Source organism: Hetaerina americana, unplaced genomic scaffold (assembly GCF_022747635.1).
Source record: "Hetaerina americana unplaced genomic scaffold, ioHetAmer1.1.p SCAF_2, whole genome shotgun sequence".
NCBI lineage: Eukaryota > Metazoa > Arthropoda > Insecta > Odonata > Calopterygidae > Hetaerina > Hetaerina americana.
In genome coordinates, this window is record NW_027286763.1 from 96,884,165 (window position 1) to 96,911,574 (window position 27,410).

The 27,410-nt window shown below is 41.1% G+C and overlaps 1 protein-coding gene across 1 annotated transcript in view; it reads left to right on the forward strand.

The window, feature by feature from the left end:
• Window positions 1-27,410, forward strand: part of LOC139688328 (ABC transporter G family member 20-like) — a 129,096-nt gene that overhangs the window by 41,626 nt on the left and 60,060 nt on the right. The window lies entirely within an intron of this gene.

Consider the following 27,410-nt stretch of genomic DNA (forward strand, 5'->3'; position numbering starts at 1 on the left):
CGTATCGCGATATGCCGTGCCCGGAAGCGGGAGATTGAAGGCTTCTGCGGTCCTCATTTCACGAAATCCTTACAAAGTGGAATCGACAACAGCAGCAGCGAAGGAGACAAAGAAGATGACCGAACTAGTTGGATTAGAAACTTGGAATGTCAGGACCACATTGAGGAATTAGAAATTAGAAAATATAATGCGGGGGACGCAGAGAGGAAATTTAGATATTTTAGGGTTGAGCGAAGTGAGATGGAAGGATGGCGCGAAGCACCGTAGCGATAGTTATAGAGTAATTTAGTATACTCGTATGTACAGCGGATGGGAAAGAGTCAGTGAGTGGTTGAGGTAGTATTGAAAAAAACGTAGCAACGTATTAAGCATTGAGCATGTGAAGTATTGAAATACACTCGCGACTAAATAGAGGAAATAATGGCGGACGTTCCCGGAAGGAAACATTTTATAGTGATGGGGGAATGGAACGAGGTAGTGGGCGAAGGAAGAGCCTGATGTTAGGTTGGATAGATAGAAGGTATGATAGAGAAGTCTTTATTTGGGCATAATTAAAGGATTACGATTAAGGAACGAGGAATGACCGCGTAGAGAGAGCGATAGAGTTCTGCCGGAGAAATAGTTAAATCATAACTATCACTTGGTTTACACAACACAAAAGACGCTGATAACCGCCAGCGTGAATTGAATGATGGTATGTACGTACATGCATTTAATATATATATATATATATATATATTTATATATATATATTTATATATATACATGTGTGTATATATATATATATGTGTGTGCATATTATTAAAATTTAGGTAATCTACCGGTTAAGGTAGGTTTTTGGATGGACACAGCAACTAAATAAATATTTTGTGACTCCTAACAAAATACAAAATCCAGTATCCTACTCTACATCAGGTCCCTCTTCATCTCTGAGATATATATATATATATATATATATATATAATAATTATTATTATTATTAGATAATCTACCGGTTAATGTAGGTTTTTGGATGGACATAATTACAAATTAAATAATTTGTGACGCCTAGCAAAACACACACATATATATATATATATATATATATATATACTACCTTGATCAAAAGGTTCCCGGAATAACCACCGTGTGGCGCTCCCATCGTTCCGATTTGAGTTCTGTTTTTTTTGTTAAATTGGTACATCTGTTGTTGATATTCCCTTTAAATCTTAGTGTCATAACTTGACATTTGCAAAAGTTACGTAGCCAAGAGTACATCTATCTCTGTGTGTGTTGGCGATTTTTTACAATTGCAGAAATGGATTTAAATTTCCAACAACGAACTTGTATTAAATTTTGCGTAAAAAACGGATTTAGTGGCGCACGGACGTTGGAAATGTTGGAAAAGTGTTTCGGCAACGATTCTCTAAAAAAACGGTCGTTTACCAGTGGCACGAGCGGTTCAGAAGTGGTCGTGAGTCAATCGAAGATGATGAACGCAGTGGCAGACCATCGACATCGAAAGTCGGTGAAAAAATTGATAAAGTAAAAGAAATGTTGGTCAATAACCGCAAATTAACCATCAGAGAAATAGCGGAGGACTTGAACATTGCCTATGGATGCGCCCAAGACATTGTGGTTAATGATTTGGGTTTCCGTCGTGTAGCAGCAAAGTTGGTTCCAAAAGACCTCAATTTCATGCAAAAAAGAGACCGTGTTGACGTCGCAAAAGACATGATTTGCGAGGCCGAATCCGATCCCACATTCATCAAAAGGATCATTACTGGAGACGAGACGTGGGTTTATGAGTACGACACGCAATCCAGCAGGCAAGTGAATGGCGTTCACCAAATGAGCCGAGACCAAAAAAACCACGTCGTTTTCAGTCAAAAAAGAAGGCAATGCTGACGGTTTTCATGGATTACAACGGTGTAGTGCATCATGAATTTTTGCCAGAAGGCCAGACAGTAAACAAAGAGTATTATTTGGGCGTTATGAGACGTTTGCATGAAGCAATTCGCCGAAAGAGACCAGAAATGTGGGCAGAAAACTCGTGGATTTTGCACCATGATAACGCACCGTCGCACAGTGCTATCATTATTCGTAATTTTTTGACGAAAAATGCAACAAATACCATCCAACAGCCACCGAATTCACCTGATTTGGCTCCCTGTGACTTCTTTCTGTTCAATCGAGTTAAAAAACCATTACGGGGAACGCGTTTTAGCAGCCGAGAGGAAGTAATGGAAAAATCGCAGGAAGCACTGATGGACATACCGAAAACCGAATATAAAAAATGTTTCGAGGATTGGATCAAGCGCTGGCATAAGTGTGTTGCAGTCGATGGGGATTACTTTGAAGGGGACAATATAGATTTAGATGAATAAACTTGTATTTTTAATTTTCTGAATAAATTCCGGGAAATTTTTGATCAAGGTAGTATATATATATATATTTTTTTTTTTTAAGGTTATCTACCGGTTAAGGTAGGTTTTTCGATGGACACAACTACCAAACAAATATTTTGTGACTACTAACAAAACACAACCCTAAATTCTACTCTACACCAGGTCCCTCTTCATCTCTGAGTACTTTCTTCCTCCCTTCATCCCGTCAAACATCCCTATCCTGTTCCTTCCCTTTCCTCTTTTGCCCAACATTCTACCCTCTATCACCTTCTTCAACATCCCACTGCCGGTCAACACCCCTTTCATCCACTTTTCCTGCCTCCATAGGATTGCTCCCAACAAACCCCTCTCTTCGCCCACCATACCAAGTACTTCCTCATTTGTTTTCTTCTCTGTCCATTTCACCTTCTCCATTCTTCTCCACACCCACATTTCAAAAGCCTCCAGTCTACGTCTATCCTCCTGCTTCAATGACCACGTTTCCGCGCCGTACATAGCTACGCTCCATATCAAAGTTTTTACGAGTCTTTTCTTAACATCCTTACTCAAAGTCCCCGTCATCAACTCCCTCCTCCTCGTGAAAGCCTCTTTGCCTAGCGCAATCCTTCTCCTTACGTCCCTACTACTTTGACCGTGTTGGTCCAAAACACTACCGAGATACGTAAACTGTTCTACCTGCTCTAGTTTTTTCCCTCCTATTTTAATGTTAAGGTTGCCCTTTTTCTTTCTAGAAAATCGCATAACCTTTGTTTTATTAATGTTGATTCTCATCCCATACCTGTCGCACTGAATTTCCAATTCACTAAGCAATGCTTGCAGCCCCTTGGCTGACTGACAAACTAAAGCTTGGTCATCAGCAAACCTAACTGATTTTACGAATTCCCCGCCCACTTTCATTCCTACCTCTAGTTCTTCCCATGCCTCTTTGATCATTTCCTCTGCATACAGGTTGAACAGCAACGGTGATAATGGGCAACCCTGCCTTACACCCCTTCCTAACACTGCCCATCCTGACTCCCCGTTTCCCACCCGCACCTGAGCAGTCTGAGACATGTACAGGTTGCGGATTAGCCTCCTTTCCCTCCAATCTATTCCTATTTTCTGCAATATACTCATTAGCTTTTCCCAATTCACTCTATCAAACGCTTTTTTGAAATCTACGAAACAGGCAAATACCTCCTGGTTGTGTTCTATATTCCTCTCGATTAATAACCTCATTACTGCAATGGCATCACGCGTACCTCTCCCCTTCCTAAACCCAAACTGATCATCCCCTAAGTAATCATTTGCCCTACTCTCTATCCGTTTGTTTATGATCCTGAGAACAACCTTAGCTGCGTGGGATATCAAACTAATTGTCCTATAGTCCTCACATGACGTGGCCTTTACCTTTTTCGGAATAGGAACTAAAACTGATCTCACAAAGTCTTCCGGCCAGATTCCCTCCTCATAAATGCTACGGATCAGCCCATATAGCCTCTTCCTCCCACATTTTCCTAAGCATTTTAAAAGTTCCACGGGAATGTTATCTACCCCCACGGCCTTATTTAGTTTCATCTCCCTTAATGCCCTTTTTATCTCATTGTCTAGTATGCCTGGACCTAAGCTGTCTTCCTCTACGTCATTTTTTTTTCAATGTCTAACTGTGTTGGTCTGAGTTCTTTACTATACAGTTCTTCTATATACTCCTTCCATCTCTCTTGGATCTTTCCTGCGTCAACTATTACCTTACCCGCCTTATCTCTAACTATTAGCATACCTCTTCCTTTCTTACTTCCCGATAACGATTTAACTTTGCTGTATAGCGCACCGATTTCGCCCTTCCTCTGCAGACTTTCCATATCCTCGCACTGCGTCTTCCACCATGCGTCTTTTGCCTTATTTGTTGCCCGCCTCAATTTATTGTTCAATTCTTTGTACTTCATTTTGCCTAATTCTGTATTTATATTCTTCCATTTTCGCCGCTCATCCATCTTTGTAATCATCTCATCCGTGATCCATGGTTTCCTAGTCCTTTTAGCGTTAACGGTTCCAATAGTGTCTTTTGCGGCTTTAGACAACCCTTTTTTGATCATTTCCCATTCTTCTTCGATAGTAATAAGCCCTTTACCATCCTCAATTATTTTCTCTACCGCCTGTTTGTATTCCTTCCTTTTCAACCCATTTAATGCTTCTACATTCCATTTTCTAACTCGCCGCCCCTGCCTTATCTTTTTGAAACGTACGCTACATTTCATAACAACTAAATTGTGGTCTGAGTCCGCATCCGCTCCCGGGAAGCTGTGGGAATTTATCACACTATTCCTAAACCTGTGTCTAACCAGGATATAATCTAGCTGATATCTTCCTGTGTCACCTGGCATTTTCCATGTATACCTGCGTCTTTTGTGGTGTCTAAACCAAGTGTTGGTGATGACTAACCCCTGTCTCCTGCAGAACTCAACTGCTTTCTCCCCGCGGTCATTCCTTGTGCCTAAACCGTAGTCGCCCACCTCATCACCATCTCTTCCTTCGCCTACCGTCGCATTCATATCCCCCATCACTATCAAATGTTTCCCTGCTGGAACACACGCGATCATGTCCTCTAACTGATCGTATATCTTATCGACCTCTTCTTCCTTATGGTTGCTCGGTGGCATGTATACCTGAATAATAACTAAGTACGTCGGTTCTGCTTTTATCTCCACTAGTAGTATTCTATCCGTTACCTGCTCTATGTTGACTACGCTTCTTCCTACCTCTTCATTTAATACTATGGCAACCCCTCGTTGGCTCTCGTCCCCACCGCTGTATATTATTCTATACTTATCACTCCAGTAATCCCCGCTATCTTTCCATCTCACCTCGCATAGACCTAAAATATCTATATTTCCCCTTTCCATCTCTCGCTTAACATTCTCCAATTTCGCTGTCCTCATCATTGTCCTAACATTCCACGTTCCTATTCTAACTAATTTTGTCTTCTTCTCCTGCGTCTTCTGTCCTGCTGCTGCTGGTTTTCCCTTGCAAGGGTTTCGTGGGATGACGACCGCGGAAGCCTTGCCTCCCCCGCTGCCGGGCACGACACACGGCCGATTGGGCCGAGCCCCGTGGTTGCCAGGACTCAAATTATCTCTATTGTCCATCATATTTTTCTAGGGAATGATAATTGAGGTGGTTTCCCGTTGCCTTCCTCAATAGTGGTTGTAGGTTGTAGTCCGGGGAGGGATATATATATACGAGTACAGTATATAATAGAGATATGTATATACTCGTGTAAGTATATATATATATATATATATATATATATATATATATATATATATCCCTATATATACAGTACGAGTACGAGTATATAATAGAGATATGTATATACTCGTGTGTGTATATATATATATATATATATATATATATATATCCCTCCCCGGACTACAACCTTGACGTGGTGGAAGGGCTTGTGCGTTCCGATGACCCCTAGAGCTGTACTGGCGGGAGTAATAAAAATTGCTCCTGGTAGGGTCACCCATGCCAGATAGGTCGAAGGTTAGGAGCCAGACGAAAGGTAGTCCACGCAGCGTCTGTTCCTCAGTGAGGCGGCTGCAATGGCGTCTGACCCCAGTGGGGCGGCCAGTAAGTGATGGTGTCACGTTAAAAACACTATTGAGGAAGGCAACGGGAAACCACCTCAATTATCATTCCCAAGAACAATGTGATGGACAATAGAGATATTTTGAGTCCTGGCAACCACGGGGCTCGGCCCAATCGGCCGTGTGTCGTGCCCGGCAGCGGGGGAGGCAAGGCTTCCGCGGTCGTCATCCCACGAAACCCTTGCAAGGGAAAACCAGCAGCAGCAGGACAGAAGACGCAGGAGAAGAAGACCAAATTAGTTAGAATAGGAACGTGGAATGTTAGGACAATGATGAGGACAGGGAAATTGGAGAATGTTAAGCGAGAGATGGAAAGGGGAAATATAGATATTTTAGGTCTATGCGAGGTGAGATGGAAAGATAGCGGGGATTACTGGAGTGATAAGTATAGAATAATATACTGCGGTGGGGACGAGAGCCAACGAGGGGTCGCCATAGTATTAAATGAAGAGGTAGGAAGAAGCGTAGTCAACATAGAGCAGGTAACGGATAGAATACTACTAGTGGAGATAAAAGCAGAACCGACGAACTTAGTTATTATCCAGGTATACATGCCACCGAGCAACCATAAGGAAGAAGAGGTCGATAGGATATACGATCAGTTAGAGGACATGATTGCATGTGTTCCTGCAGGGAAACATTTGATAGTGATGGGGGATTGGAATGCGACAGTAGGCGAAGGAAGAGATGGTGATGAGGTGGGGGACTACGGTTTAGGCACGAGGAATGACCGCGGGGAGAAAGCAGTTGAGTTCTGCAGGAGACAGGGGTTAGTTGTCACCAACACTTGGTTCAGACACCACAAAAGACGCAGGTATACATGGAAAATGCCAGGTGACTCGGGAAGATATCACCTAGATTATATCCTGGTTAGACACAGGTTTAGGAACAGTGTGATAAATTCCCACAGCTTCCCGAGAGCGGATGCGGACTCAGACCACAATTTAGTTGTTATGAAATGTAGCGTACGTTTTAAAAAGATAAGGCAGGGGCGGCGAGTTAGAAAATGGAATGTAGAAGCATTAAATGGGTTGAAAAGGAAGGAATACAAACAGGCGGTAGAGAAAATCATTGAGGACGGTAAAGAGCTAAGTACTATTGAAGAAAAATGGGAATGTATCAAAAAAGGGTTGTCTAAAGCGGCAAAAGACACTATTGGAACCGTTAACGCTAAAAGGACTTGTAAACCATGGATCACGGATGAGATGATTACAAAAATGGATGAGCGGCGAAAATGGAAGAATATAAATACAGAATTAGGCAAAATGAAGTACAAAGAATTGAACAATATTTTTGAGGCGGGGAACATATAAAGCAAAAGAAGCATGGTGGAAGACGCAGTGCGAGAATATGGAAAGTCTGCAGAGGAAGGGGGAAATCGGTGCGCTTTACAGCATAGTTAAATCTTTATCGGGAAGTAAGAAAGGGAGATCAACGATAGCAGTTAGAGATAAGGCCGGTAAGGTAATAGTTGACGCAGGAAAGATCCAAGAGAGATGGAAGGAATATGTAGAAGACCTGTATAGTAAAGAGCTTAGACCAACAAAGTTAGACATTGAAAAGGAACATGACGTAGAGGAAGATAGCTTAGGTCCAGGCATACTAGACAATGAGATAGAAAGGGCATTAAGGGAGATGAAACTAAATAAGGCCGTGGGGGTAGATAACATTCCCGTGGAACTTTTGAAATGCTTGGGAAAATGTGGGAGGAAGAGGCTATATGGGCTGATCCGTAGTATTTATGAGGAGGGAATCTGGCCGGAAGACTTTGTGAGATCAGTTTTAGTTCCTATTCCGAAAAAGGTAAAGGCCACGTCATGTGAGGACTATAGGACAATTAGTTTGATATCCCACGCAGCTAAGGTTGTTCTCAGGATCATAAACAAAAGGATAGAGAGTAGGGCAAATGATTACTTAGGGGATGATCAGTTTGGGTTTAGGAAGGGGAGAGGGACGCGTGATGCCATTGCAGTAATGAGATTATTAATCGAGAGGAATATAGAACACAACCAGGAGGTATTTGCCTGTTTCGTAGATTTCGAAAAAGCGTTTGATAGAGTAAATTGGGAAAAACTAATGAGTATATTGCAGAAAATAGAAATAGATTGGAGGGAAAGGAGGCTAATCCGCAACCTGTACATGTCTCAGACTGCTCAGGTGAGGGTGGGAAACGGGGAGTCAGGATGGGCAGTGTTAGGAAGGGGTGTAAGGCAGGGTTGCCCATTATCACCGTTGCTGTTCAACCTGTACGCAGAAGAAATGATCAAAGAGGCATGGGAAGAACTCGAGGTAGGAATGAAAGTGGGCGGGGAATTCGTAAAATCAGTTAGGTTTGCTGATGACCAAGCTTTAGTTTGTCAGTCAGCCAAGGGGCTGCAAGCATTGCTTAGTGAATTGGAAATTCAGTGCGACAGGTATGGGATGAGAATCAATATTAATAAAACAAAGGTTATGCGATTTTCTAGAAAGAAAAAGGCCAAGCTTAACATTAAAATAGGAAGGCAAAAGCTAGAGCAGGTAGAACAGTTTACGTATCTCGGTAGTGTTTTGGACCAACACGGTCAAAGTAGTAGGGACGTAAGGAGAAGAATTGCGCTAGGCAAAGAGGCTTTCACAAGGAGGAGGGAGTTGATGACAGGGACTTTGAGTAAGGATGTTAAGAAAAGACTCGTAAAAACTTTGATATGGAGCGTAGCTATGTACGGAGCGGAAACGTGGTCATTGAAGCAGGAGGATAGACGTAGATTGGAGGCTTTTGAAATGTGGGTGTGGAGAAGAATGGAGAAGGTGAAATGGACAGAGAAGAAAACAAATGAGGAAGTACTTGGTATGGTGGGCGAAGAGAGGGGTTTGTTGGGAGCAATCCTATGGAGGCAGGAAAAGTGGATGAAGGGGGTGTTGACCGGCAGTGGGATGTTGAAGACTGTGATAGAGGGTAGAATGTTGGGCAAAAGAGGAAAGGGAAGGAACAGGATAGGGTTGTTGGACGGGATGAAGGGAGGAAGGAAGTACTCAGAGATGAAGAGGGACCTGATATAGAGTAGGATGATTGATTTTGTGTTTTGTTAGGAGTAATAAAATATTTGTTTGGTAGTTGTGTCAGTCCAAAAACCTACCTTAACCGGTAGATTTCTTTAAAAAAAAAAAAATATATATATATATATATATATATATATATATATATATATATATATATATATATATATGCAAAAATTTAAACACGAAAACGAAACGATAGGGAGGAACGGAGAAAAATGTCGGAATAAATTTAATTTGCTTCTTGAAGAGAAGGTGTTCGAAACAGTAAATTAGGTAGAATTATCCATTATTGAAATAGAAAGAAAGACTCGTACTTTTCCACAGATTTTATTATACGGCACGACGCGCCCACCATTGCCCAAAATATCTCAGACGAATTGGTCCCCCTCATCAAAATGACAGTTAACCAGAATTATTTTAGTTTCAACCACACCCTTTACAGCCAAACGGATGGGTTAGCTATGGGTTCCCCACTGTCCCCCTTCCTAGCCGAAGTCTTCCTCAATTCTGTAGAAGAACATCTTTTTAATGCTGACAATCAGCATAACAAAAACGTGGGCTATTGGTTTCGTTACGTGGACGATATACTATGCCTATGGACCGGAACCAACCGACAGTTAGACTCCTTCCTTAATTTCCTAAACACTCTTCATCGGAATATCTCCTTCTCCATGGAAAAAGACGTCAACGGCACCATCAACTTTCTCGACTTGACAATCACAATTAGGGATAATAGACACGAATTTGCAATTTATAGGAAACCCACATATACAGACCATATAATTTCTAATGATTCCGCACACCACTTTTCTCACAAACACGCAGCCCTCCACTCCATGATCCACCGCCTCCTACACATCCCCCTTTCCCCCAAAAACTTCAAAATTGAACTCGTGAATATCACTAATATAGCTACCAACAATGGTTTCAACCCCAAACTAGTTGACACATTACTACGGAAAAAACAAAAAGCAATGGCCATAAAAAGCATTTTCGTATCTCAGCCCGCAGTATCTAAAGATTTTAAGTGGTGCTCGATCCCGTTTCTGGGAGATATTTCATATAGGATCTAACTGCCTACCCACCTCACTCAAAGCAGCCTTCTACTCACCCATAACCCTCTCCAAACTTCTAGCCAATGGAAAAGACACCCAGGATAGCCTTCTCAAATCAGGCATTTATAAACTGAAATGCGAGGATTGCAACAGCGTTTATGTCGGTCAGACCGGTAGGAATATCAAGTTACGAGTCAAGGAACACGCTAGGTGTCACAAAAATCAGAATAACAACTCTCTCTTCGCCAAGCATTTACTAGAATTCAACCACAGCAGTGACTTTGTCCCAGAGATATTACACACACTCCCAAAAGGATTAAAAATGGACGCTCTCGAGCAATTAGAGATTAGAAGGCACTTGGGGAACCCCAACACGACACTTTGTAATGAGCAATTATTCCCATACCCCTCCCCACTCCTCTCCGAGAAATTAGCCTGGAAATGGTCAAAACAATCCATCAACGCACCTGCGAGCCCCCACCCCCCTCAAATCCTTCCAACCCTCCCCGCCCCCACTCTGTCCTGAGGGTATATATGCTTGCTCTGTCTGTTTTGCAAATTTGTACCTGATGATGCCGCAAGTCGGTGAAACGCGTTGTACCGTATAATAAAATCTGTGGAAAAGTACGAGTCTTTCTTTCTATTTCAATAATGGATATCAATTACTTCCACGAAGTGAAGCCTGAAACAATAGAATATATAGGTAGAATTAGTTATGTACTGTATACGAAAAGAGTAGATTAGAAGGATAGACGACTAATCCTCAAGCTGTACGTCTCATACTCCTCAGATGCACATGTCGGATAGAGGTTCGGAATGCGCAGCGCATTGGGGGTTAGGGAATATTTTATTGGTAATCGTCTGTGCTCTCCGATGCTAACGAAATGGACATGTGAAGAGGGATGAGAAGGGCTTGAGGAAATGATGAAAATATACGCTGAGTTTAAATCAGTATTGTCGATAAGGAAGTCATAGTCAGCCAGCAAATCATATGATTTCAATCACAGTGCAGCACACAACATGAACCAGTGTGATATGCGTAGCAGCAGCTTACCAGTTTAGATGGACCCTTGAACAACGCAACATTGTACTCGTCAGCCCTAACTAGCGAGTCACAAAATATCCTTATACCCCAAATTTCATTTGCAAGAAAGAATTCTTTAGCTCTGCATTTCTACTTCGCTTAATTCTATCCGAAATGCTCACTCTTTTCCTCCCTCTACCTCGCTTCCCCAGAATTCTACCCTCTATTACTGTCTTAAGCATCCCCATCCCTTCCAGTATCACCTGCACCCAATTACCCCTGTCTTCTTCGAAGTTCTCCCTACAGCCGACTATCTTCCCCTACCATAGGTGTAATATGTCTATCTATTACTGTCGAGAAATGTAAACCAATTGTCCCATTGGACGAGTAGCACAATATATCGAATTAGAATGTCAATCAGATGTTGAAATATTAATCAATGTACCGTACGACTGAATTGATATTTCTTTTTCCTTGAAAATCGACGACAATGACGTTTTATAGTTTCTCTTCCTAAAAATAATGATGATGAAAGATAACTTGCGACGTAGTGGCGGTAATATGAAAATGGCATGATTTGCAGACTCAAATCATGAATAAATATGTCTACTTAAGTTTTGAGATACGAGAGGTTCAGAGATCAATGGTAATCTACGTACTTCACACTCTCGAACAAAGGGATCACATTCCACCACTGTTGACTCGTTTAACTAACCGTTTTCTAACAGACCTAAGGGCAGCCACGATTTACTTTCACGCATGAACTTCGCAAAAAGTAGTGTATTACGCCATACTGAAGACGGCGCTAGAATTACGGAACTGGCAATGTAGCAATACGAAATGTGGTAAGTCTAGGCAGAGATTTCCATTGGAACATCACATAAGGAGTTCTGAGAAATAAAATTTGGAAACTGACTTTTGAAGACTATTGAGAAAAGGTGCATTAGAGGAAGAATACTTTTCCTGCAGGGTACATAAATTTTCAACATCAAAAGTTCCCGCTGAGCTGATTTAAAAGTTTTGTCTATGACTGCCCCACCTCTCGATAATCAATAATGACAAGGTACTAGGGACAAACAGAGTTATTTATAACCCGTAATTAGGCATAGAGAAGAATTACGGTACGGGGTCGTAGATGTACCGCTATTTTGGAATCCCAGCCTCGATTCGATTCGGAAATCAAAAACATTTTAGACAAAGAATACGGAAATTTGTGCCAAGAAAAAGTCATACATGTTCCGGAATGTGGAACGTTCTTGAATCCTTATTTAATAAAGGCAAATGTTCCTCCCAATAATCTTCAAACGCCATTTTTATTTCGCCGATAAATCGATACTATAAAAAGTGACCGGCTTAGCTAAATGAATTCACCATTCCAGTAATTACCTCAACAAATGATCTTATTTTCGAAAATGGTCGTTCGGGGAAAAAATTTACGACTTTGTTTTGCCAAAATAGGGAAAAATGTCGTCATGAATATTAATGTTGACGTGCTGGCGGCATGCACAAAACTGTATTTGTTTAAGTCTTTAGTTGGGAGGCTATCTCTTGGTGGCTATCTCAGTTTCTATCATCAAGAGAAAGAAACGAATCACTTATGTAAACGGAACCATCACTGCACCACAATGTATTTTCTCCCACACTAGCTGAATTTCAGCAATATTTTCTTTATTTTATTTGTTTCAAAGCTAGGAAGAGTAATTGCTGCAATATTAATTGAAAACAATGAAAATATGCATATGAGAAACCTTAATGAAACCATTTCTGCGGATTAGTGGGACAAAACAAAAAGCTGAGAGATACTATTCACTAAAACAAATAATAAATCCCGCTATAGCTCTCAACACAGATCCAATTGATGTTGGAATAGACATTGAAAGAAAGGATGACGTAGCAGTCCATTGGGTAAAGCGTAGAACTACTGACCGGAGGGCCCGTATTCAACTCCTCACCCTTAGGCATCTTCAGTTTCACCCAAGCCGTGTGCTTTCTCCAGTACTAGATCTCCCTTGGAAACCACAGGCGGCACAGGGAAAGGAACTGGCCCCTCTACCCTGATGTGTGATTTTCACGGGCGTTTGGGCTTAGTATTTGAGGAACCCTACCTTCACCCTTCAACCCAACCTTCGGTTTAATACGAGCTCGTAATTGCGGGAAACATTGAAACCAACTTCTTAGGAGGGTGTAATCCAACCTCTTTAGATTAACTTTCCAAAGAAACTCGTTAACACTATATTAAAGTCAGGCAGAACAACCATAAGACCATATTCCACTAGACATACAAATACTAACCACACAAATAGCACCCACAGATTATCCCAAACCTCTCTCATAGATGTACCAACAGCTAACAGCAGCCACATTTAACAGGCAGCAACATAAATACAAGCAATTGAGATAAACACAGGAAAAACCGATGCCATATTTTACTAACCCCGCTACTTAACAATCCAGCACAAGATCCATATCAAAAGTCTAGACTTATCTGTCACCTTGAATTCCACCTGGAGGATATTCATCTCACGTGTATTAACGTTTAAATTTAGCAATGCCGTCGTCAAAACTTCCATTTTGCCATTATAATTATTATTTGAATAAAATTATCACTGTTTCCGTGAATGTACCAGGGGGGTAAAATCTACGATTTGGTCACCATACAAGTGACGCATCGCGTAAGACCAACATTTACTGAAGTTTGAATCACGAAAAAAGTCACCGTTGACGAAGCAGTGAATGGAAAGTTTGGTTTTAAACTATTGACTCAGCGACGGTAGCGGTAAAAGAAGCGCGACAAACTGGCTGAATTTGGATGATTTTCGGCAAATCTTTTTTCCTGAAAAAATCGAGGGTGTTTTAATCCTGAGAACTAACTTAATTTAGGACATTTCCTTATTTTCAGCAAGTTTTGCGATGAAAGCGAATTTCTAGGTTTTGCAGAGACCTTAAATTTACACATGCTCCTCGTTAATCCAGATATTCGAACGAATCGAAACTATTACAAACTTTTAACTTGATTCAACCAACACCAAAAATTTTATAACCGTTTCGGTTCCACTTCCTTACGGATGTGTCAATTTAATCAGAGTGACAGACTCGCGCCAAATGGGTAATGCTCAATTTCTATGGTCATAAATATTTCTTGAGGACATTCCTTCTCGTGTTTTCGTCAAAGGACAGGCGGGGAGGTCCTCAACCCTGGAGTCGAGCTGCGAACGCCAGTGCCGAGAGAGGAAAATCGATCACAGGGGGAGACTTACTGAAACTTCCAGGAGGAAGTAAACCAAAAAGGAGCTTCCCGGATCGGGAAAGTTTCCGTCACCACGACCCCTGCCTGCGGGAAGGGTTTATTACGCCTTGGACAGGAGTGACGCAAGAAGACGGAGACGAAGAGTGACGCGAACGACGAGCGAAAACGTGAGGAAGGGGCGGGGGAGGGGGGGAGGCGAGAGGAGAGAGCAGATGCACTCGCCGAGGGATGTGATAATTGACAAATGAGCTCCGGCGGTACTTAAAAAAAATAAAGATCTTCGAGCAGGTAGGCTTCGCTCTCTCTAGGGCATGAAGAGTGAGGGAACGGTCGTATGTTATGTTTACGCTTCCATTAAAAAGCATTTGTTTCCGACGGCGGCCAACCAACGATTTTACTCCCGTGATTTTTTTTCTCTCCTTCATTCGCCTCCTGCGCTTCTCGTTTTTCTTTCTCTCTCTGATTTTTTTTCTTTCGTGTTCCTCCCGGTGCATCTTTGACTCATCATCCACGAGCCTTCGGTTTCTTGCCCGTCGCAGAGTGCAGGAGCACTCGCGTGTGATGTGCCCACTCGAACCTCCCAATGATTATCATTACTTTGACCGAAGAATGGCTTCTCGTCACGGAGGGGTGTTCGGAGGAGGGTTCGAAAGCCGACGACGGGCTGGAATGGGACGGGCGTGCGCTGCCCTTGACCTGGAATTCGTCCGGGGTGCAGGTACCTAAGGCGAAGGTGAAGTTTCATTTAAGGATCGGGCGTTGCATCACGCTAATTCCATCCACCAATTTCACTTCGCCTGCGATCATCGATCGGGAGGAAACCATTCCGGGAAAAATTTATGGGAGAAGGGTTGCATGAGAAATGACTGATTGCGTGTGATACATCAATGAGAACCTGAGTTTCATAATATTTTGTCCCATAGGGTAACGAAAGTAACTAAATCCTTACGAATTTCCTTGAATAATTTTTTCAGCGGGAGTAGGAAAATGGGACACGCTGAATCATTCGTAAATCTGAATTATCGGGAGCCATATGCGCACTGTATTTGGGGAAATAAGTCAATTGAGCTTCCGGAAAATCATATAAATGGACCTGGTCTTCTTAAAAGCAGCAAAAGTCGAAATAGTACCCTCTTAACTGAAAGAATTATGGGTTAAGAATTCGAAAATCACTAACTGATCATATTAAAGAGCCTTCTGAAAAACTGCAAAACTCAAAACAGCGCACCCAAATGGAAAAATGATTTTTTAAGGAATTTCACAATAAAAAATCGTCACACTTTAGCAAAAATACCTCAGTATTTCACGCATCATATCAATCATATAATCAGTCACTTCCTCTAAACACATTTGATTGACGTCAGAGCTATAAGGATACGGAATTAGGACGGAAACACTCGGGTTCCAAAATGTCCAAATTTCGTTCTTCTTTTAAAAATGACCCACAGATTTGTCAAAATTCATCCACCGATTCGGCTTATTTTCCTAGATTTTTATTCCCAACCGCATAAATCGTATTTTTTTCTCAGGTATACCACCTTATCGCGCAATAAATGCTAGCGACGATATACTATACGTAGATGAATTAAGTTTTGACCGCAGGAGTGTGAGGACACTCAGGAAGAATCAATCACGAAAAGAACAGCCCATCCATGATAATCCGTAGGCTAATTATTGCTAAGTCAAAGATAAACATCGGTTAAAAATATCGGCGAGCGATGACGTCGATCCTAGCGGCCACTTGCCGGCCCAGAGTTCATCTGATTTTTTTCACGCGCTGCGAGAGAAGCTACTACGATTTTATAGGAGCAAGTCATCGCGCGTGAAATCTGGTCACCCATGACATAACTCCCATCGTCGAGGATCCTCACTCACTAATGTATCACGTCGTTGCCTAGCGCCCATTTCTCATAGGAATCGTCTCTTAAGGAGGTTTCGACAAACTTCTTTTGTGATATTCGACAATGGGTACCTACTTGATACAATCGAAGCGAAGGCCGGATTGCGTCAAAGCATCTTTGGGAGTGGTCGAAAAAGTGAGTGAAAGTAGAGAAAAAACGCGCCTATGTTGACCTTTTTCTATTAATTTAGCCTTGGCGATCTCATGAAATATATTCCTATGCGTTTTCATCATTATCTTTCAAAGCCTATCTCTGTACAAAATGTTAGTCATAGAGAGTATTCTACTCTTTAATTCCGAATTGAAGGTATATTTCTTCCTGAAAATAATCAAAACTGCTGGGCTCGTTTCATTTAAGCCAAAAATATAATGGCTTGTAAGTTCAGAATCATAGTATTAAAAAACGGAAGACAATTTTACAAAGATTAATAGGATAAGAAACGAGAAAACAATAGAGTCAGCGTAGTAAGGGTTCCCAACAGTTTCATTAGAATCGTTTTTATATCAGCTTCACAGTATTATCATGGCTTAAAGTCAAAGAATTCCGATTCTTGCCGGACATTGTTACTCTAGATAATCTTGATCCCAAATTACGTAGACTGTTGAACCATAACTCGTGAAGATATTACAAAACCGACCGATTTGGTGTAGAAGTGATAACATTTTATCCCTTTGAAAAGGATAATCTTCGAATCGGACACCTGAATGTGGAAAACGATATATTTGACCTGGAAATGATTACTTATTCAGTGAAGAAGTACATTTCAGGCTTCACCTCTGTTCTCACCTCTCCTAGACCGATCTTAAACCAACAAGAGCTATAATAGCTCTTGCAGGGAATAAAAATTCTTTCGTGTGATTATCTCAATCCCAATACCTGATTTACGAGACACGCTGAAGGTCAGCCTTAATTATGTTATTTATCTTTAATTAGGAGGCGAAAATAAATATTTGGGAAGTTATTTAATGATGTTTGATTGAATGTCACTTAAAACACACACGATCCAATGAATTTCTTTCGATTGTACTCCTTGCCTTCATCATTTTCCCAAGATGTGAACGTTTTGTTATCAAGACTTCTGACATCAAGTATGAAAACAATGGCTGCAGACTCGAGAGTAAAAATATTTTCAGCCATAAAACACTGCTATCATTTATGATATTAAACATGTTTAGCATCTCACCATGTAAAATTGATCCCTTCTTTAGACGCAGCGATGATAAATGAATGAAGTATGTAATGATGAATGACGAGTGTAATGAAGCAAATCAATTCCTTAAATAGATTCGTGTAAAAATACAACCGTTATGAAGAGAGGCCTAATGCTTAAGGATACATGAGGATATTTATACAACCAGGCCTCACAATTAAGATTCTCAAAAGAAGCTGAGCTGTCATTATTTAATATTTTTCTTCATATGGGCATTTAATTTGTTGCTAATATTGATGAATGAGGAGAACAGAATAAACTGTCATTACTCCCGAACATAATATCTCAAACAATCCCCTTGCTTTCTTCAGCTGGATGAAGAATGGTAGAACTATATATTTTTAAGGCTTTCCGTGTCTGTTCTCGTAATCAGATTTAAAAAAAGATTCGCTAAAAAACTTCAACCAAAAGTTTATAAAGAAATGTTAATTAGATTATTTAAAGTATTCCAAAAAAATTGCATTTTATTGGGAAAAATTTATGATGGAGAAAATAGTTTAAATAAAAAAAATGGCACAGATTTCGCGGCTGCAGAGCAATAATACTTTCAAGAACCATATTCATAAACGTCAACCCCGACCATCGAGCAGAAACTCCTGGAAAGCCAGCGGGTATGAAGATGAAATGCTTTGGAGGAATCTATTTATCTTTCCCATCTTAAAAATGTCTTGCCTAACGCACGCGTGTGATATCTCTCGAAGGTCGGAATAATACATTTTTTAAAGACTCGAACTACGAAAAGAATGCTACCGTGACGGCTTTTGGAGTGCGTCAGAGAGAACAAAGAAAGCCTTAAGGTCTTCCTATCCTTATTAGATGAGCGATGAACGAACACAAGAGGGTCGGAGTGTTCATTCTGGGGAGTACCTCATACAGGAGCGTGCAGAAAATTAAGGTCGAGGTGGGATGACATTTTTCCTTGGTCCAGTTTTCGAATCCAACCTTAGACGAGGACAAAAGCTGCAGTTATTTTGTTGATGAGCCATTAATCATAATTGAGGACCCTGACAATTATTCATACGATATACCATCGGTGATCTACCAAACATCCCTCAACTTCAAATACGTTTCATTCTCCTTTGCTTTCAATCGAACACAAGCCAATCGAGCCAATACTGTGCCTAAAATGTTTGTCGGGCACCACTGAATTCATTTCATAACACTGAATTCACGTTTCCTATAACGGCGAAGGAATTCACTTTCTCATGGAGTTCCATTGAGAGGATTGAATCTAATTTATCTTCCGATACGGAGGGGTCGATTTATTCAAATGGAACTCAGACCCAATCAATCTTTCATTTCAGTGAAGTTATGAAATATTCTAACCCAATTATTTTCTATCAATTTCAAGAAAGTTCGAACTATATTAATAGATAGACGAATTCTTAAAATTTGAGATAAGCATGCACTACTTGACGAGGACCGTTCAGCTATTTAATATTATTAAATAGAAATCATTCACTTTAGTTAACAAAACAATATATATTGACATTAAGCTCCATTTCAACTCCGCGAAACCTGCAATAAACGAGGTTCATTCAAACTTTAAGATCTCTCAATTTTTTTGCTGACAAATAACTCAAACCAGAAAGTTGAAACTGCTCTCAATACTAAATAAAATCTCTCTGTAGACCCATGGCTGCAGGAAACGCTTCTATAGGGGTCCCTAATGCCCTCTGGAAGAACCTTCCGGTCCGTGATCGAGACTTCTTGGTTTCGTTGCTACATGAAATGTATCTTCTTTGAAATATCTCACCCACAAACTCATATTGTTCACATCCATAACACCATTGCTACGTGTCTCGCTCAATTTCCGATATATTTCAATGTTTTTGAACCATGCAAGCGGAGTAAACGGATGATTACACGGTCTTCCTGTGCACCTTGTCGACATTTCAAGCATCGAAAACGCTTCCATATAAACGACAGCTATAGAGACATGAAATTTGCACTGTAAGGTGTCGCTTTCTGCAATTTGTATTCATAAAACGTGCCCACGTGGTTTGAGCTCAACCGTACTTACTACGCATTTGCTCCCAGGATCCATAAAAAAATTGCGTGATCTTCAAAATTAAACTCCTCTTGTGAAGTGCCCGAGTTGAAGAAGAGGCCTTGAAAGAGAGAGAAAAAGTAACGCTTGACTTCATCGCAAGATTATATTTCCATCTTAGAATGTTTCAACGCAGAGTAGACCATTAAATACGCATAAAAGTTAATTACAATATAGTTTAAATGTATTTTTTTCGTATCAAAAAGTGATTTAAATCCTTAAAAAAAAATTTGTTTCCATGCAAATGCGAGAAAGAGTTTCCCATATATTGGTAATAATGATATTACAGGATTACATAATATCGTAAAACGCTAATGATTAAGGCTTCTTAGAAACACGTCCAATTATCCCATTGCAGTCGTCGAGAAAAATGTTTATCGGAAGGAGAGCCGGGATAGACACTGGAGTGAGATGGAGTTTTCCATTATTGCTCTTAAACAAAGTGCTATAAGAGTGTGAATGGTGGGAAACGGTCGGGAAAGCAAAGGGCAAGAATGGAATGAGACGGGGGCTCGATTATGTCAGTTGAATTTGCGGTTTACACTACTGAAGATGGTAAGTCAGCCGAGGGTTTGCAGTCATTGAAGAGGATATTACAAGATCAACGTGTAATGCATGAGATGCCGAAAGTACACAATAAAACAAATAATGACGCTCTTAAAATGAGATTGAACAAATTAAATAATAGAGCAGAAGGGGGAAATAATTAAATGATACGAAACAATACACATTTGAACAATGGCGTTGAAGTGATAATTAAATGATAGGTAGAAACGAGAAAGCGAATACATCAGACGGGATGTTGAAGGAAGCATTACAAGAGAAATGTTGGGTGGATGGGGTAGAGGGAGGAGAGAATACTCACTTTGGACGAGAGAATAGAAATTTCGAGGAGCTGAAAAAGGCATGAGAATAGTACGAAACATTTTTTGTCGATAAATGTTCCGTTAGCATTGACGTGCATTTAATTGGAACTTCAATAACGTACCTCAAAGTCTTCAGGGAAAAAAACTACCTATATCACTACTATCATTCCGTTGACATACCTGACCTTTTCAAAGGTTGAACCAAGAAATCTCTAACGTTGGGAAATTGTTAAACACTCTACTGTCATACACATAGTTCCCTTCCATCAACCCAAGTTAAACATGAACGCGGTTGGATGACAAGAGGAAATATGAAAGTTAGGGTCATAAGTGTAACCCAAATGACCTACGAGTAATATGTTCTCAAATAGCCGGGGCAACTTAAAGCTTTCGTGACCCTGCATTTGGCGCCAGACTGGTGCTAAAATATGTCCCATACTTCGTTAGACTTTGAAGTTGCCAATCTTACTTACCTCAAGTATTTTAATCAGTTTTCATATTCGACCCAAGAAAATTACATCAAAGAAAATTAAAAGTCACTCAACGTCGATTGGAATTGTATTCCGCCATTCAAGGAACATCTATATCCCATTAATCCTGAAATTAATACTTGAATACGTGCGGATATCAGACAGGACTGTATAACTACCAATTAATAATCGGCTATCGGTTTGTAAAATGTTTTTCTGAAGTTAAATTGAAGTTCTTATTTATATATTTTATCAACTGATTTCATACCAACAAGAATTTCAGAATGGTCTTCTTAGTCATCGGATTAAACAGGTTGGCGATGATGCCCAGCTCTTGAGTTGAGGAGAGACAGTCTGCAGTCCTCAGATGAGAAACAAATGAACACATTCCATTAGAAGGCATTAGAATATTTTACCCTTTTCATGCTTTATGTCATAAGCCAACTGAATCGTATGATTAATTTCTGAAAAAAAATAATATAACCCCTACCTTAGGAATTATAAGAATAGAGTGCAAAACTCGATTATGAGATACGCCAATGCAGGGAGTTGCGAAGAAACGAAAATTTTAGGCTGTGAAGATGACGGAGTCGCGAGTTGCAGAAAAATGATTGACAACTGCTGATGAAGAAATACGAGGGTAATTTGAAATGTTCTCGGAATGGAATAGAAATAAACGACTTAGCTCAGGGAAAATTTTTATATTCAACAGATTCAGACGAGATGCAGGGGTAGTTCGTCATTAAAAAAATTGCACTTTTCCACAGATTTTGATTTAAATCTACGGAGAAGTGCAACATTTGTTTTTTCTCATAGACACTTTTTAATGTAATCCCCGTGTACACTGATAAACTTAGTCGAACGATGTTCCGATGCCATTGAATGGCTTGACAAGGAAGGAGTATCAGCAGGCTGTAGAGAAAATCGTGGATGAGGGTAAAGAGCCGCGTACTATCGAAGAAAAATCGGAATACATAAAAAAAGGGATATCAAAAGCAGCAAAAGAAACTATAGGAACTGTTCTTTGGGAAAAGCGTAAGGAAACAATGGATCACGGATGAGATGATCAGAAAGATAGATGAGACGCGGTAATGGAAGAATGTAAACACAGAGTTAGGCAGAAGGAAGTACAAAGAGTCAAAAAATAACTTGAGACGAGTAACAAATAAAGCAAAAGAAGTGTGGTGGAAGACGCAGGGGGAGGATATGGAACGTTTGCAGAGTAAGGGTTACATTGGTGCGCTATAGAAGAAGGTTTTCTTTGATTGTAGATTTTGAAAGGGCGTTTGATAGTGTTAATTGGGTAGAATAATAATTAAAATTAATGGATAGGCATTATTAGGTGAAAATACTAACGGTAAGTAAGATGAAATATCTGTGTGAACAGTCAAAGACAAGTCAGGTAAGATAATTGTTGAAACAGAAAAGATACAAGAGAGATGGAAGGAATTTATTGAAGAACTGTATGGTAAAGAACTTAGGCCAACAAGCTTAAACATAGTAAGAGAACATAACCTAGAGGAAGATAGCTCAGGTCTAGGCATACTCGACGATGAGATAGAAAGGGAATTAAGGGAGATTAAATCAAATAAGGCCGTGGTGGTAGACAACATTCCTGCGGAACTTCTGATATTTTTAGGAAAATGTAGGAGGAAGCGTCTATATGGACTTATTCGTAGCATCTATGAGGAAGGATCTGGCCGTAAGACTTTATAAGATCAGTGTTTATTCCTGTTCCGAAAAAAGGCAAAGGCTACATCATGTGAGGACAACAGAACAATAAGTTTGATTTCCCATGAAGGTAAAGTGGTTCTCAGGATCATCAAAAAAAGCATGGAGATCAAGGAAACTGATTACTTAGATGATCAGTTTAAATTTAGGAAGGGTAGAAGCCCGCGGGATGCCATTGAAGTAATAAGATCACTAATCAAAAGGAAAATAGAATACAACCAGGAGTATTTGCCTGTTTCGTAGATTTTGAAAAGGCGTTTGATGGAGTGAATTGAGAGAAACTCTCGAGTATATTGCAGAAAATAGGTGCCTTTTCCTGCATGAATACTTACAGGGTTCGTCCGGAAAATAAGTGTACTGATTTTTTCCCGCCGCTCCAGGCGCGCCCAGCACCGCTCTGACGGGCTGCGATTGGAGGGGGGTATGTTGGCAAGCGGCGCTGAAAAAGGCAGTCGGCTCTGAGCTGTGGTGTAGTGAGGAGCTCTGTTAACGCGAACCTCCACGCTCGACCCACGTCACGGAACGCGATGCCGAAGTTTTTGGAGCAGCGTTATTCCATCAAATTTGCGGTAAAGCTTGGGAAATCGTCTACCGAAACTGTCGGTAGTATTAACCAGGCTTACGGGGAGTCAGCCATGTCCAGAAACATGATCTTTCGGTGGCACAAGATGTTCGTGGAGGGCAGAGAAGAGGTCGACGACGAACCACGGCCTGGACGCCCATCAACGACACTCACCGACGAAAATGTGCGAAAAGTTCGCGATGTACTGAACTCTGATCGTCGTCTTAGTGTTCGGATGATAGCAGAGCAGTGTAATGTGCCAAAAACAATAGTGCACGAGATTATTAGTACCAATTACAGATGCGAAAAATTTGTGCAAAGTTGGTGCCGAAAGTGCTCAGTGATGATCAAAGACTCAATCGTTTGGAAATCGCGACACAACTTGCGGATCACTGCAAAAATGATCCACATTTTTAGAGAACGTTGTTTCGGGTGACGAGACGTGGATCTTTGAGTACGACCCGGAGTCGAAGAGACAAAGTGTGGAGTGGCACACCCCATCATCACCCCGTCAAAAGAAAGCTCGCATGAGCAAATCTCGGATCAAGGCGATGCTCATTGTCTTTTTTGACAAAAGAGGAGTCGTCCACTACGACTTTGTACCTGAACGACAAACTGTAAATGCTGCATTTTACGTCCAAGTGCTCGACAGGCTTCGAAAACGAGTCGCCCGCGTCCGGCCAGCGATCAAAAACATCTGGCGGCTGCATCACGACAATGCGCCGTCTCACACCGCGCTTGTCGTGTCGGACTTCTTGGCCAAGCATGGCGTGGCAACGCTGCCGCACCCGCCCTACAGCCCGGACTTGGCACCACCGGACTTCTTTCTGTTCCCGAAGATAAAGAGGAGTTTGAAAGGAACGCGATACGGGACTTTGGACGCCGTCAAAGAGGCCGTGACGACGTGTCTTCGAGAGGTTCCCGATGATGCCTTCGCGGGAGCGTTCCAGGAATGGGAACGCCGCTGGAACAAGTGTATCGACTCACAAGGGTCCTATTTTGAGGAATATTAGCTTAAGATATGTAAAAGTGTAATAAATTTTTTTTCCTGAGCTCAGTACACTTATTTTCCGGACGAACCATGTACTCTCCTGAACTCTTACGCTACTGAAATCCACCGAGATCTACTCTCGTGGCAGGAATACATCAGATCGTTTATTAATCCCTATTGAAAAGCTCTTTTCGTTATTGCTAATATAGATATTTAAAAATGTTACATTGAAAGCACGGATCACAGATAATAAAAATTACAGAATTAAAGGCTAAAACTCCACACGAAGGAATTAAGCCAGCGCAACAAAAATTAAAAGTTGCCCTTCTATTCTTCCAAAATAAATAACTGCATTCCGATACATCGATTGCCCTGAAGTATCACCCAAAATCTCATCAACAACATCAGGGCCCAAAAAATATTTTCCCATGCCGAAGAATAAAAGGTATTTATTTAGTGTTCCTCGTTAAGTCCTTGCAGTAAGAGTAGGCCGATGAATTTAAATCCGGATACAATTTACGCGTCAGTAACATGCTCGTCATTTCATCAATTGTGCCCGGAATTGTTAATGGAACTATTTTCTCAGAGCGGTGGAAACGCTGCGTGCCAACGTCTCTCCCCATCGTTCATGGTGCACTTCGCTGACCACCTCCTCTCCCTCCCAGCCTCTTCCGCTTAAGGCCCCTCCCCCTGGATGAAATGTCTTTCTATCTCCCAGTGTTGAGGGAAAAAAATAAAGTTGAGGTACGTCTAGGTGGAGTTGTTTAGATGCCTGTCGTGATGACTGTCCGATTTTTATCCTTTTCCGAATGTACGTGTTTTAACTTGTTGCCCATTCGCATTAATCTAGATTAATATTAATCAGTGCATATGACTAGTCGTTTCTATTTCTTCGAAAAGCATTCCCTAATAATCTGTGGTTGAAAAATATCCTATTTCGATACGGCATCATTAACAACCCGTTCCGTTCCACCTTTACACATGCCTTTTCCAAGGGATCACGGCGTAGTCAGCTTTAATGATTGAGTACTTCAATTAAATACAGATCCGAAATGAGATGAATTTCGCATTTTGCATTTACATGCCCGACACTTCCGCCTTTTCCTTTCGGGGTAGGCGTGTTAAGAACGATGTAAAAGAACGAGCGAGATCAACACTGTTACATATAGACAAAAATTCTGTATTTGTACTCGCGTACACCTAAATATACATAAATAAATATGTATTTGTACATATACGCCATAAACGCAGTAATCAACCCGAAGGTCGGTTTGGTAGGTGAAGGTAAAGTTCACCCAGTTGAGAGTTCGCCCGACGGCGTGTGAAATTCACATATCAGGGTAGGGGGGCCAGTTCCTTTCCTTGCGCCAGCTATGATTTCCCAAACAGACCTGGTACCCGAAAAATCACTTTAGCTTGGGTGGAGCTGCAGGTGCCCAGAGAGGCTTGCCCGGAAATTGAACCCGAGCCCTACGACCAGGAATCCAACGCTCTACCCCTGGAATACCGCGCGTATTATACGTATAGTACATCATCATCATTAGTATTTCAATCCTAGGATTGGTTTACTGCAGCCTATATATTTCCATTTAATTATATTTGAATCTAAGGCAAGGCAGGAGAATAATGTGGTGGTTTCCCGTTTCCTTCCACATCACAGTACTGCGGCCGATACCGTGAAGTTCACTCTAGCTCGCAGCTGTGGTAGCTGATTCCAGGCCAACCCACTCGGTCTGCGCCACCAGTACCATAGGTTCAGGGTAGCCTTTTAGTAGGAGTCTATTTTTCTCGTTGCCTTGTTCCGAAATACCATAATTTTATTTTTTCTAATAGTGTGGTTGTCTCCATCCAAAACAATTAAACAAATTTTTATCAGCTGAAAAATTTTCGCCGGTCACGGAAATCGAACTAGCAACCTTCAGGCAAACACGCTACATCTGGTCTACCCCATAAATATATGTGTGTGTGTGTGTATATATATATATATATATATATATATATATATATATATATATATATATATATATATATATTTATATATATGCGCACACGACGATGATATAGAAAGGGCATTAAGGGAGATGAAACTAAATAAGGCCGGGGGTGGATAACACTCCTGCGGAACTACTGACAGATTCAGTAAAATGTGGGAGAAAGAGGCTATATGGGCTGAGTCGTAGTATCTACGAGGAAGGAATCTGGCAGGAAGACTTTGAGAGATAAGTGTTAGTTCCTATTCAGAAAAAGGTAAAGGCTACATTATGTGAGGACTACAAGACAATAAGTTTGATATCCCACGCAGCAAAAGTTGTTCTCAGGATCATAAACAAAAGGATAGAGAGTAGGGAAAATGATTACTTAGGGGATGATCAGTTTGACATTAGGAAGGGGAGAGACACGCGTGATGCTATTGCAGTCATGAGATCACTAATCGAGAGCAATATAGAATACTATCAGGACGTATTTGCCTGTTTCGTAGATTTCGAGAAAGAGTTTGATAGAATGAACTGGGAAAAACTGATGAGTATATTGAATAAAATAGGAATAGACTAGAGGGACAAGACGCTAATCCGCAACCTGTACATGTCTCAAACTGCTAAGGTGCGGGTGGGAACGGGAAGTCCTGATGGGCAGTGTTAGGAAGAGGTGTAAGGCAGGGTTGCCCTTTATCACCGTTTCTGTTCAACCTGTATGCAGAGGAAATGATTAAAGAGGCATGGGAAGAACTGGAGGTAGGGATGAAAGTCTGTGGGGAATTCGTAAAATCAGTTAGGTTTACTGATGACCAAGCTTTAGTTTGTCAGTCAGCAAAGGGGTTGCAAGCATTGCTTAGTGAATTGGAAAATCAGTGCGACAGGTATGGGATGAGAGTCAATATTAATAAAACAAAGGTTATGCGATTTTCTAGAAAGAAAAAGGCTAAGCTAAACATTAAAATAGGTGGGCAAAAACTAGAGCAGGTAGAACAGTTTACATATCTCGGAAGTGTTTTGGACCAACACGGTCAAAGTAGTAGGGACGTGAGGCGAAGAATTGCGCTAGGCAAAGAGGCTTTCACAAGGAGGAGGGAGCTGATGACAGGGACGTGTAGCTATGTACGGTGCGGAAACGTGGTCATTGAAGCAGGAGGATAGACGTAGACTGGAGGCTTTTGAAATGTGGGTGTGGAGAAGAATGGAGAAGGTGAAATGGACCGGGAAGAAAACAAATGAGGAAGTACCTGGTATGGTGGGCGAGGACAGGGGTTTGTT